The following is a 12,056-nucleotide window of genomic DNA, read 5'->3' on the forward strand; positions in this document are numbered from 1 at the left end:
TCCCTCCCCTTCCTTCCTTCCTTCCTTCCTTCTTTCCTTCCTTCCTTCCTCCCTCCCTTCCTTCCTTCCTTCCTTCCTTCCTTCCTTCCTTCCTTCCTCCCCTTCTTTCCTTCCTTCCTTCCTCCCCTTCCTTCCTTCCTTCCTTCCTTCCCTTCCTTCCTTCCTTCCTTCCCTTCCTTCCTTCCTTCCTTCCTTCCCTTCCTTCCTTCCTTCCTTCCTTCCTTCCTTCCCTTCCTTCCTTCCTTCCTTCCTTCCTTCCTTCCTTCCTTCCTTCTTTCCTTCCTCCCTCCCTCCCTCCCTCCCCTTCCTTCCTTCCTTCCTTCCTTCTTTCCTTCCTTCCTTCCTCCCTCCCTTCCTTCCTTCCTTCCTTCCTTCCTTCCTTCCTTCCTCCCCTTCCTTCCTTCCTTCCTCCCTCCCTCCCTTCCTTCCTTCCTTCCTTCCTTCCTTCCTTCCTTCCTCCCCTTCTTTCCTTCCTTCCTTCCTCCCCTTCCTTCCTTCCTTCCTTCCTTCCTTCCTTCCTTCCTTCTTTCCTTCCTCCCTCCCTCCCTTCCTTCCTTCCTTCCTCCCCTCCCTCCCTTCCTTCCTTCCTCCCCTTCCTTCCTTCCTTCCTTCCTTCCTTTCCTTCCTCCCTCCCTCCCTCCCTTCCTTCCTCCCTCCCTCCCTTCCTTCCTTCTTTCCTTCCTTCCTTCCTTCCTTTCCTTCCTCCCTCCCTCCCTCCCTCCCTCCCTCCCTTCCTTCCTCCCTCCCTTCCTTCCTTCTTTCCTCCCTCCCTCCCTTCCTTCCTCCCTTCCTTCCTTCCTCCCCTCCCTCCCTCCCTCCCTTCCTTCCTCCCTCCCTCCCTCCCTCCCTTTATTCTCAATTATCATGGGAATCAGGAGTTCAGAACGTCCCCGCACGGGCCCTGCACTGGACACTCTGTGTGAGACCTCCAGGCCCGTCTCCTGTGGCTGCGCTCTAACATCTGAGATCAGGCGGACAGCGGCACTGTTGTCTCTTACAGGAAGAGAGGCACCGGATGGGCAGTCTGTTCCACGGAACGGTACTAGTCACGCGTGTGGGCCACACCGGCAAAGAAAGTGCACTTACTACCTCATGAAAATCCAGCGTCAGGAATGGCTGGATCCAGGTGTTCGCAGTGTTACCTCCCCTTGATGTTGGCTTTACTGCTGGGCCAAAAATGGCCCGAAATCTCCAAGCCTAAACAATCTTGGCTCAAGGATCCCAGTAGAAGAGCTTTTTCTCCCAATAGTTTTCCTTTCCCAATCCCCAAGCATCATTCGTAGGTTCTTAGACGCCCTTCCCCCACCACCCCTACGTTTTAACAGCTGTGAGAGTTGATGGCATTGTGCAGTTGAAACTGGCAGCATATTTCCTCCTTTGGAGGCGCTTAAGATAATGGGGCATCTTGCAGTTCATGGTATCTCAGAACATTTGCAATATGGCGGCCCCCTCCCTGGCTGTGTCCACCCTTAACACCAATCATGGCAGGCAGGGGAAGAGAATGTTCTGGCCCAGCCTGGTTGATCTCATCCCCGAACGTGGGGTTGGTAGTTTCCCAAAGGAAGGTCGAGATGCTCCTACTGGAACAGGTGGGCTAGAGGCTGGGTAGTGACAGCCACCGGTGTCCCCACACGGGGGGCCCTCTGTGGAGCGTCCACAGAACGCCCAGAGCCAGCTGTGAGTGATTTGGAGCGGTGTGGGGTGTGTGGCTTTGCATTTTCTCAGGGAAACAGATAGTAGGCTCCCCGATCCAGAGAGCCCCTCTCAGAACCCTGGGAGAAGGGGACTGAATGTTCTGGAAAGGTGTTGCTGGAAGCCCAACAATGCAGTCGCTGCCCGATGGCTTTGAAGCCGCAGCAGGTGGGTCACAGAGACAATCTGGGGGCCACCTGCTAGATGCATCAGAGGTGGGGGACAAGCCTCAGGTGCCAGTGCTCAGTGGAGCCCCCGGATGACGTCTAGAATGAAGAGGGTTGTCTTCAGCCACTGACCACTGCCCGGAAGGGGAGGCAAAGAGCCAGCATCCCAGCACTGGCCGGGCTCCCTGCTGACGGGACGGGTTGGGGACAGTGTTCCTCACCCCAGCGGGACCCACAAGGCTGCCCTCCTAATTGAAGGGAAGAAGCCACCGGACAAGAGGGAAAGGCCTGCAGGAACAGTCCCCTGGCTCGGGTAACCACTCTGCTGAACACAGGAGGGGAAGAACATTCTGGAGCCTCCTAGGGAGGCAGCTGCTGCAGGCCATGGGGACGAAGAGACTAACAAAGACTAAGTTGTCGCCCAGGTTAGTGGAAAGTGCTACACTCTACATTTAAAATGTCTGCCTCGAGGCGCCTGGGGGCCTCATTCGCTTGTCTCGTGGTTCAGGAGTTCGAGCCCCTCCTCGGGCTCTGTGATGCGCTAGGAAGAGACAAAAGCAAGCCGGCTGCCGGGCAGGAGATGCTCTCGCTTACCGGTTTCCACACCGGGGTATGTGCAGTTAAAAGAGGAAATATATAGTCGTGCGTGGTTCCTCCCAAAGCGCGAGTGGTGCTGCCCCAGGGAGCCGGGCGGGTTCGTCAAGCCTCGGTCCCTCTGTGACAGCCAAACAGAACGCCGTCTCCCTGCGGCTGTCTTCCTTCCTCCTCACTGCCTGGCCCAGCCGTCCCACTGGGAGGACCGGGAGGGGCTGGGGGGCGGGGGGCGGGGGGGGGGGAGGTGGCCCGTGGGCAGAAAGGAGACCTCGGCGGTGGCAGCTGTCCCCTCCGGGGCTGCGGCCACGGGACCTCGTTTTTCTCCCTGTCCTCCCTGGGCAGCTGGGGGAAAGAGGCGACACACAGTGATGGCCCTGCTCCTTGATGAAGGCCGACCAGCTCCCCAGGAGAGAACCTTCCCCGCCTCTGCCTCTCCTGTGCCTCCCAGGGATGAAGCCAGATGGGGAGGGACTTGCGTCGTGACGGCTGTCCCTGGGGAGGGCGCAGGGCCGTGTGAGACCCCGTCCCCACCTTCGGGGTGGTGAAGCTTTAGCTGGGGGGAAGGAGAGGCGAGTGACGTGGGATGATGCCAGCGGGGTGGAGGACAGGCGGCTCCCACATCCTGGCTCTGTGAGCTCAGAGAGGGGAGACAGGGGCCAGCTGGAGCTGGTCTTTCCAGGGTGGATGGGAAGCGGGGAGAGGGGAGCAGATCTGGGGGAGGGAGGGCACCGATGGACGCATCCCAAGGTGGGAGCTTGGAAGCACCCTTTCACAGAAATGGGGAGGACGCGCTGTGTTTCCCTCCAGCCAGAGGTCCGGCAGACGCGGAGGGGCCTGCCTGGTCCAGCTGGTGAAGCGGATCCCAGCCTGTGTCTGCATGTTGTCGCCTGTGGACGGCCCCGGGCCTGGGGGACAGCACGCGGGAGACGGCATGGGTCCGTCAGCCGGCTGTGCGGTCTGCGGACTCTTCTCGTCCGCGATGAGAAGCCCAGAGCCTGAGAACAAGCATGCGGAAAATGTCTAGCCACCCGACAGAGTGACTGGACCGCTGGATCTGGCAGGAATACTTTCGGGGTGAAGGCAGCAGCCTCTGAAGGCCGAGGAGGCGCCCGGGGCAGAGGTGGGGACTGCTGGCCGCCTTTCTGGGAGCAGTTAGACCAGGCCTCTCCCCACCCTGCCCTGCGCCGCTGCCGGCTCTCTCCCTGCCCCACTCCAAGGACGGGGCCGGCTTGAATCTGGATGCGCCTGACCCAACGACTCTGGCACATCTGGAGGGGGGCTGGGGAAGGGGCTCAGTGGAGGAAATCAGGTGGATTCCATGAAGGGGAGAACCGGGCCAGCTGGCTCTCCAGCCTTCACCCCTCTGTCAGCACCCAGCTCCTGCAGGGGGGAGGAGCCCTGCAGCCCAGGTGGGCAGAGGCCACGCCCCCATCATCCCGCAGAGCCGCGTCCAGATGGATCGGCCCACCTGTGCACACAGGGTCTCCAGACATCGGTTACTGACTCACGTCTGGGGAATAAGCAGGGAACCCACTAGACGCAAAGAATGGCCCTCGCGGGGAGACAAAGACACCACCCCAAGCCACCAACCAAGCCGGGGGTGGGGTGGGGGGGCTGAGGGGGGGGAAGGAAAATGGAGACAAAGCATGGATCAGAAGAGAAATTTGTAAAATCTATAAGCATTTCAGAGAGAAAACAGGACATTTAAAAAATTTTTGGGGGGGCGCCGGGGTGGCTCAGTCGGTTAAGCGGCCGACTTCGGCTCAGGTCATGATCTCACGGTCCGTGAGTTCGAGCCCCACGTTGGGCTCTGTGCTGAAAGCTCGGAGCCGGGAGCCTGCTTTGGAGTCTGTGTCTCCCTCTCTCTGACCCTCCCCGTTCATGCTCTGTCTCTCTCTGTCTCAAAAATAAATAAACATTAAAAAAATTAAAAAAAAAATTTTTAATGTTTATTTATTTTTGAGAGAGAGAGAGAGAGAGAGACAAAGTGCGAGTAGAGGAGGGGCAGAGAAAGAGGGGGAGACCCAGAATCCGAAGCGGGCTCCGGGCTCCGAGCTGTCAGCACAGAGCCTGATGCGGGGCCCGAACTCACAGACCGCGAGATCATGACCTTAACTAAAGTCGGCCGCTTAACTGACTGAGCCACCCGGGTGCCCCCAAAACAGGACATTTTAAGTAGATGGAAAGCAGGATGGGAATGTGTGTGTGCACACACATTTAGAGGACAGAAGTTGAAAAATTTGTGAATGTGATGAGAGAAGACTCTTCAGGAAGGGAAAGTCAGAATCATTCCAGCAACCCTGTGACAGGAGGGCCGGGGACAGAGAGAAGGAAACACCCCCAGGCTACAGGACAGGGCGGTCACATGGAGGTGGCAGCAGGTACACAGAGCATCCCTGGCCGGATAGCACGCACAGCACTGGCGCCACGCCCTGGAACAGCAGGAGGGCGCTCAGAGGCCCTTCCGCAGCTCCCCGGGCGGGACTTAAACCCACAGCGTCAGGCTTCTAGACAACAAAGCAGAAGCCAGAAGCCAAAGAATGCCGGCAACATTCTGAGGCAAGTGCCTTAACTTTCTCCTTTAAGCCTCAGCGTCCCGCCCACGTGCCGGGCTCCCTTCCCCCTGCGCTGTTCTCTGCACCGCCCACTACCGCGCGGGAGCCGAACCTTCTAGCTGCAGAGTGGAGCTGACTTCGAGATAAGTCCGTTCTGTAGTGAGCCATCCATGGGCATTTTGCTTTCACTCACTGCGTTTCATTTCCAAGAGCTCAGCCTCACTCCTTCCCAATCTGCCTTGCCTTGTTCAGCACGTGTCCCGTGTTCAGGTCCTAGCTTTCCACCTGTCATCATTTGAAACGTGTTTACTTAAAGCCGTTATCTGATCATCTTATTGCCTGAGAGTCTCAGGAATCTCATCTCTCTGTTTATCGGGCCTGCCGGTCGATCGTCTCCTCGTGTGTCATAATTTTGGATTGTGAGCTCATGTTCGGCAGGGCCGTGCCTGTGGGAATCGTATGTGCCTGGGCCGAGGACGTGTTTGTAAGAGATTCGTGTTTGTAAGGCTCGAGGTCGTCCTGTGATCACTCTTATGTGGATTTTAGGGCTGGGAAAGGGACAGACCCAACAAGACAAAATTCTCAAGGGGAATTGCTTTCCATCTGGGGCACAGGCTGAGACAGATATGCCTTAGGTGGGTGTGTTTCCTCAGGGCCCTTCAAGGGGGTCAGGTGCAGCCATAGCTCCAGGCCTTACCTCCTGCCCCTGAGACGTTCGGCCCAAGCCCCCTTGTATGGGACCGCGCTGGTCTTTATGTCTCTATTAGCCTCTGGAGATTTTGGTCCTTTCCTTCCTGCTATGTTTAGCTAATCATTTAAAAGGAAACTCCCATTTCGTACAACCTTCCCAGCTGTGTGGTAGAAAGTTCCCATTCCAGTCCACACAAGCCAGGGGCGCGTCGCCTCATAACTGACCATCCTGGCGATGTACACGCAGTGAAGTTTGATTTCATTCTCGGCGATAGGACTCACGGGGTGGCTGTGGGCGTGGGCGAGGTTGTTACGGACGCCGTCTTCCGCCTTCGGAAATTCATACCTAAAACGTCAAACAGGAAAAGCGAACCAATGGCGGTGTGAGCATGTGATGGGCGAGCGCTAGAAGAAAGGGCGGTGAGATTGGACCGTGGCCACCTGCGTGGGAGAGCTGGCTCGGGGTGGGCCGGCCGTGGGCCCAGAAGCTGTGGCCTTCTCTCTGGGGGGGGGGGCGGTTCCCCAAAGTACCAGAGTCAAGGGGATCTGTTGTCACTTTTCAGGGCAACTGCCTTGACTTTCGCCATTAACACAAGCTGTTGTGTGCATCTCCCGGTGCGTGTGACGGGGCAGGTGCTGGGAGCTTCCCCGCTGTCGGGCGGGAGGAGAGGGGATGCGGATCAGTGATGGCCGGCTGACATGCACCTCAGTGGACCCCGAGGCCCACCGCATTGATTTAGAACCGGTCGCCTGCCTTTGTGATGAATCCACACTGACTTTCTCTCTCCACGCAGCTAAACCTCTGCGCGCTCATGGTGGCTTCTCGGGAAGGCAGCACGACCAGGGAACTTTCCTCCCCGTCCCTTTAGCCCCGAGTGGGAATAACCGATGCTTACTCGATGCTGAGTAACGGGGCGGGACTTCCCAAATGAGGTCGTTCCTCGTGCTCCCCTTTCTCCACCCAGACTTCGGATTAGCCTCCCCAGGAAGCAAAGGCCTTTGCCTGGGACCGTGGATCAGACCCTACGCCGGCCTCCTCCAGCTGCCTGGGCGTGTGGGCAAGCCTAGCTTGGGGGGCGGCAGAAGGCCCGGGGACCTTTATCGTTCCGGTGGCCACCGCAGGGAGAGAGCACAGCGCTCGGTCAAGGCCGTGGCCTGCCCCTGCCGTTCCTGACCCGGTGCCCTTGGTCCAGTCGCGATGCCGGGACACTGAGCTGGTCTAAAGTTTCATGAACCGTGAAGCACTGTTGCAGTCACATGGCTCAAAAGAACTGCAACCAAAGACTCAAGGAAATACAGGTGCACATGCCCTGGGTGCTGTTCCCGACGGCCCGGAGGGGAGACAGCCCCATGTGCCTCAGCGGGCGGACGGACGAACAGATGTGCTCCATCCGGACGCTGGAGTATCATCAGCCGTGAAAGGGACGGAGTCCTGGGGACGGGCGACGGACACGGAAGGTCACATGTTACGTGATTCGATGTGCGCGAAGCGTCCAGAACAGGCAGATCCATGAGACGAGGTTGGCGTTGGGCAGGTGCCCGGGGAGGCGGATGAGGAGGCGCGGCTGAACGGGTCGAGGGTTTCGCTTTGGAGGGTGGGAATGTGTGAGCTGGACGGAAGCCGTGATGGGGGATGGCTCCCTGGATCTTGTGTGCCTATCACCTCAATAAATGCTTTAAAAGCGGGGGGCGCCCGGGTGGCTCAGTCGGTGAAGCGCCCAGCTCTTGGTTTCAACTCAGTTCGTGGTCTCGCCGTTCGTGGGATCGAGCCCCGCGTCGGGCTCCGTGCCGCCCGTGTGGATCCCGCCTGGGATTCTCTCTCTCCCTCCCTCTCCCTCCACCCCTCCCCCTGCTCTCCAAGCAAAGAAAAGCTCAACAGAAGCAGTGCCAGCAAATGGCCGGCGTGTCACCGTTTGCTTCCGTCCCGCCAATGAGGCGGTGGGTGAGTTGGCTCGCCAGGAACTGAGCCGGGGTGCTCCCGTTCTCCACACTGACTTCTCTCTTGTTTTGTGATTTGCCCAGTTGCTTTTCTAGGCGCGTCACCGTCACAGAAGCCAGCTAGGCCTGCTACGCAGCGCAAAGAAGCCAGACTAAAGCGTTCACTCTTTCCTCCGCCTCCCCTGTCCTTGGGTAGATGCTCCTCGCGCAGGACCGCGTTCCTGCCAAGCACCGGGGGTCACCTCCTGTCCTCTCGGTTAGAAAGGGCAGTGTCGCCGAGTTCACTGACTTCCCTGCGCCTCTGGTCACCTTCTGAGGGACGTTGGCTTCTGAAGACAGCCGGCTTCGGGGAGAGGGAAGGGAGGAGGCTCAGAGGTCCCCGGCCCAGGGAGCCAGACTTCGGGTGGCTGCTGGGTGACAGTCCTGGGGGCCAGCGCGCTGGGGTGTCTCAGGGCCCGGCTGCTGGGAGTCGCCTTGATGCTGGTGGGAAATGGTGCTGTGGAGACACAGGGAGCCACCTGGGGTCACCGCCAGAGTGAGTTCTGGACCCTTTCGGGGGGCCAGCTGGGCAGTGGCTTAGAACAGCATCCCTTCCTGTGGCCCCAGCATGCGAATGAGGTGCTAATGAGGAGTGAGCCTCCTGGCCTTTTCTGGATTCTTCCCAGCAGATCCACGAGCTCTCGGACCCGGCTTCTCTGGACTGGAGACAGGGGCTCACACCGGGGTGGTGTTAGGTCCCCCCTCCCCACCCTGCGCTCCTGCCGTTTCCACGCTCCCCGCGAGGCTTCCTCCCCAGGCCAACTCCAAGATGGGAGCTTTATCTTCGTGGGAAAGGGGCGGCTCAGGCAGCGGGCCCCCAAACCACACCTTTTGGGGGCAGTGCTTCTAAAACAGCAAAACAAAAACACTCCCCAAAAGGCCGAGGAGATTGGCACAGAGCTTTTGGGGGCGTGCTTCCTGGTGACTATTAGCTGCGGCCGTCACGACCACCACGCCCTGGCCGTGGCGATGTTGAGGACGGAGAGGTGGGGCTGGCATATTCAGGGGGAGTCTTTCAGGTTATTTCGCTCAAGTCTGACCCTTCCAGAAGGCTTCTGTGAGCTCTGACCGGCCTGGGGACCTGTGTGGCTGATGCTCGTCACCAACACCTGTCAAGGGCTTGGCCTCCTTCCTGGTTGTGGGGAAAAGAGCAGCTCAGCCCACCTGAGACTCCTTGTTTGCCAGGGCTCTCCAGAGAAACATAGCAAGAGGATGCGGGTATATAAATATTACGAGGCTTGTTTTAAGGAATCAGCTCACACAATTACGGAGGCTGCCGGGTCCCAAAGCTGCACGGGGGCCGGAAGATTGCGGACCCGAGGAGGACCCGATGTTGTAGTCCAGATCTGAAGGACAGCTGCTGGCAACATGCCCTCTGCTTCAGGGGAAGTCAGCCTTTGTCTCTATTTACTCCTTCAACTGATTGGACATGGCCCACCCCCGTTATGGAGGGCAATCTGCTGGACTTTGAATTAATTCAAATGTTAATCTCATCCTAAAGCACCATCACAGTGACATCCAGAATAACGTTTGGCCAAATGTCTGGGCACTTTGGCCCAGCTAGCCTGACACATGAAATTAGCGGTCATATTCCCCTTCCCCTTCCAAGCAGCCTTGTGTGCCCCGGGCAGCACAGGATTGCTAAATTGCTCAACCCAGGCTCCTACTGGGCGCCCCTTCCACTGGATGAATGTCATTGTCCTCGCTTGGCATCCAGGTAAGCTCAGGGGACAGAAGGGACTGGTTCCCCCAGGGGTACCCGTGGCGCCGGGCCACACTTCCTATCTGCAGAGAAGCATCTGGAGGGAGGGGTTAGCACAGATAACCACGCAGCTGCTGGGCTCGCGAGGCACCAGAACCGCTTCTACCCAACTGGGCGCATTTTTCCCTCGTTTATCAAAGCTGGTGTGGCCTGTTGGGACCTGCCACAGGAAACTGTCACCTAGACCTACCCAAGCAAGGCCTTCCTGGGGCGGGCCGGCCCCGACCTTCAGGTGGCCTCCCCGCTGTCCTCACGGGGCCTCTCTGCACTGTCAGCCCAGGGGTCCCCCCTCCCCTTGGAAGGAAGCTTCTGGGGGCCTGCCAGAGTCGGGGCATCGAAGCCAGGGGCCAACTTGCCTTGACCTTGTTCATTAAAACAGAAGCCAATGCCACCATTCCCAGGGGCTGAGGAGGCGGTGGCCATTCTGTCTGTCCCCACCGAGGACCCTGACTGTGCTTCAGGGACCAGGCGCAGCGGTGGGAGCCCGGACCTGGGCTTCTCGCACACAGAGAGGAGCGCGGTCAAAGGCATGAGGTGTTGGTTTTGGGGAGACCCGGGGCTGACCCCTGTGCAGCCCACAGTGCCCAGCATGTGAAAAATGTGGGCGGGATTGTGGGGTCCCCCCGTCCTTACAAAGGGCAGGTCCATCCCTAAGCGTCGCTGGCTTGTTAAGGCTGCTTGCAGGGCTTAGCAAATAAAAACACAGGATAAGAAAGAACGCAAGCTGCCCGGTTACATTTGAATTGCAGAGAAACAATGAATCATTTTTTAGTGTATGTTCCAAATATTGCATAAGACAGTATTCAAAAGTTATCAATAATACAGCTTATGAATTTGTATTAAAACTTAAAACTCTCGGGGTGCCTGGGCAGCTCGGTTGGGTAAACATCTGACTCTTGATTTCAGCTCAGGTCGTGATCTCACGGTTTTGGGAATCGAGCCCCACGTCAGGCTCTGCACTGACAGTGTGGAGCCTGCTCGGGACTCTCTTTCCCTCTCTCTGCCCCTCTCCCCTGCTCTCTCTCTCTCTTTCAAAATAAATAAACATTTTTAAAAAACCCTTCAAATTCTCATTTTTACTAACATTTTATTCGAAAGTTGTACTATACAAATTATTCATGATTTTAGGCATTGCATGGGGCTTATAAAAATTTACAAGTAACTTATGAATATTTATAATCTATAACTTCTACTTTATTAGGTATGAATGCAGATGCTAAAAATAGTTTTTTATCTGAAATTCACATTTAGCTTGGTGCCTTGTATTTAATCTGGCAACCTTATTTATGGAATGTCTTCCCAGGAAAGCTTGGTAATTTGGAAAGTAGAAAACTTTGTTTCCAAACGCTCCAGAATTTGGATTTCTCCCAAGTGGGTTTATTCGGCAGGCTTTGCCGCAATCCACACATGCCATGACTCTGTTGGCAAAGAGGTCACGTTACCTGTGTTACAAAGAATACATTCATTGCTATTTGCAAAAGTGGACGGAGAACGAGGAGATCAGGAGTCTCTTCAAAATGTTGGGTCCCTTAGCCGCTTGTTTCTGTCTTTGGTCTCCAGAGGGGAGGCCTTTGGGGGCGCCGTCAGGGTGATGGGGTCCAAGGAGACACGGCCCCAGGGCGCTGAGGCTGGCGCCCCGTGGTGAGCGCTGGGACAGGGACACCGGCGCCGCTCCCGGCCACGTGGCCGATGGGCTGAGAGAGGCCGGGAGGGGGTCAGGAGGGGGCGGACCGCATGACGGGGGCGGCGGGATTCCACGGATTCTGGGTGCGGACAGTGAAGGACAACCCGGGCCCACAGGGAGCACTCGGCTCCCGTCGGCCACTGGTCGAGGGCATCTCCTTCCTGCGCTGTGGGAACTGGGGCCTCCTCCTTCCTGTTAGCACGAATCAGCTCGTGAGGTTAACTCAGGACACAGCCTGGCGGTCCCTCCAAGAGGCGCGAGGGCTCCCGTGTTCCTCCGTCTTGCCCCCTCTGGGCCTGTGTCCCCACAGCAGCCAGCAGACCCTGAGGGAACCGGACTCTCACCCCGAGGCCTGAAGCCCCCGCAGGCCCTTCATGGGCCTCTTTGGCCCACAAAGTCCTCCCCCTCCAGCCCGTCTCCGGCCCCACCGCTGGTCACCGTCCCAGACCCTCCATCCCAGCCCCTGGGGGTCCGGCAGCCTGGCTCGTACATCCGTCCCCTCTGCCTGGTGCATCCGGCCCGCAGCCCCGCCCCCCTTCCTCCCCGAGGGGCAGGGCCACTTTCTCCAGGAAGCCTCCCCACCCCACGCCTTGGACCCTCTGGGAGGATGTGCCTGGTCACCTGATGGCACTTTCCCACAGGTCCGCATTGAAGGGAGCAGCGAGGGCATCTCCCCAGACATCCGTCCCCCAAAGCACCAAAGAATCCCCCAGACGGGGGCCCCTCCCAGTGGGAGGCAAGTCTTTCTCTTTCTGGCATGTGCCAGGCGGACGGATGATTACACGGCGGGGGCTTGGGGCGGGGGGCAGGGACGGAAAGGAGCGTGTGGTGACCCAGGGCAGGTGCTGGGGCCGGAGCTAGAGCAAGGGACTTTGATGCACTTTGCTTTGAGGAGGCGTTTGGATAATGAACTTTCGCATTCATTGAGAAGCGGG

This window comes from Leopardus geoffroyi, chromosome C2 (genome assembly GCF_018350155.1).
Source record: "Leopardus geoffroyi isolate Oge1 chromosome C2, O.geoffroyi_Oge1_pat1.0, whole genome shotgun sequence".
NCBI classification, from domain to species: domain Eukaryota; kingdom Metazoa; phylum Chordata; class Mammalia; order Carnivora; family Felidae; genus Leopardus; species Leopardus geoffroyi.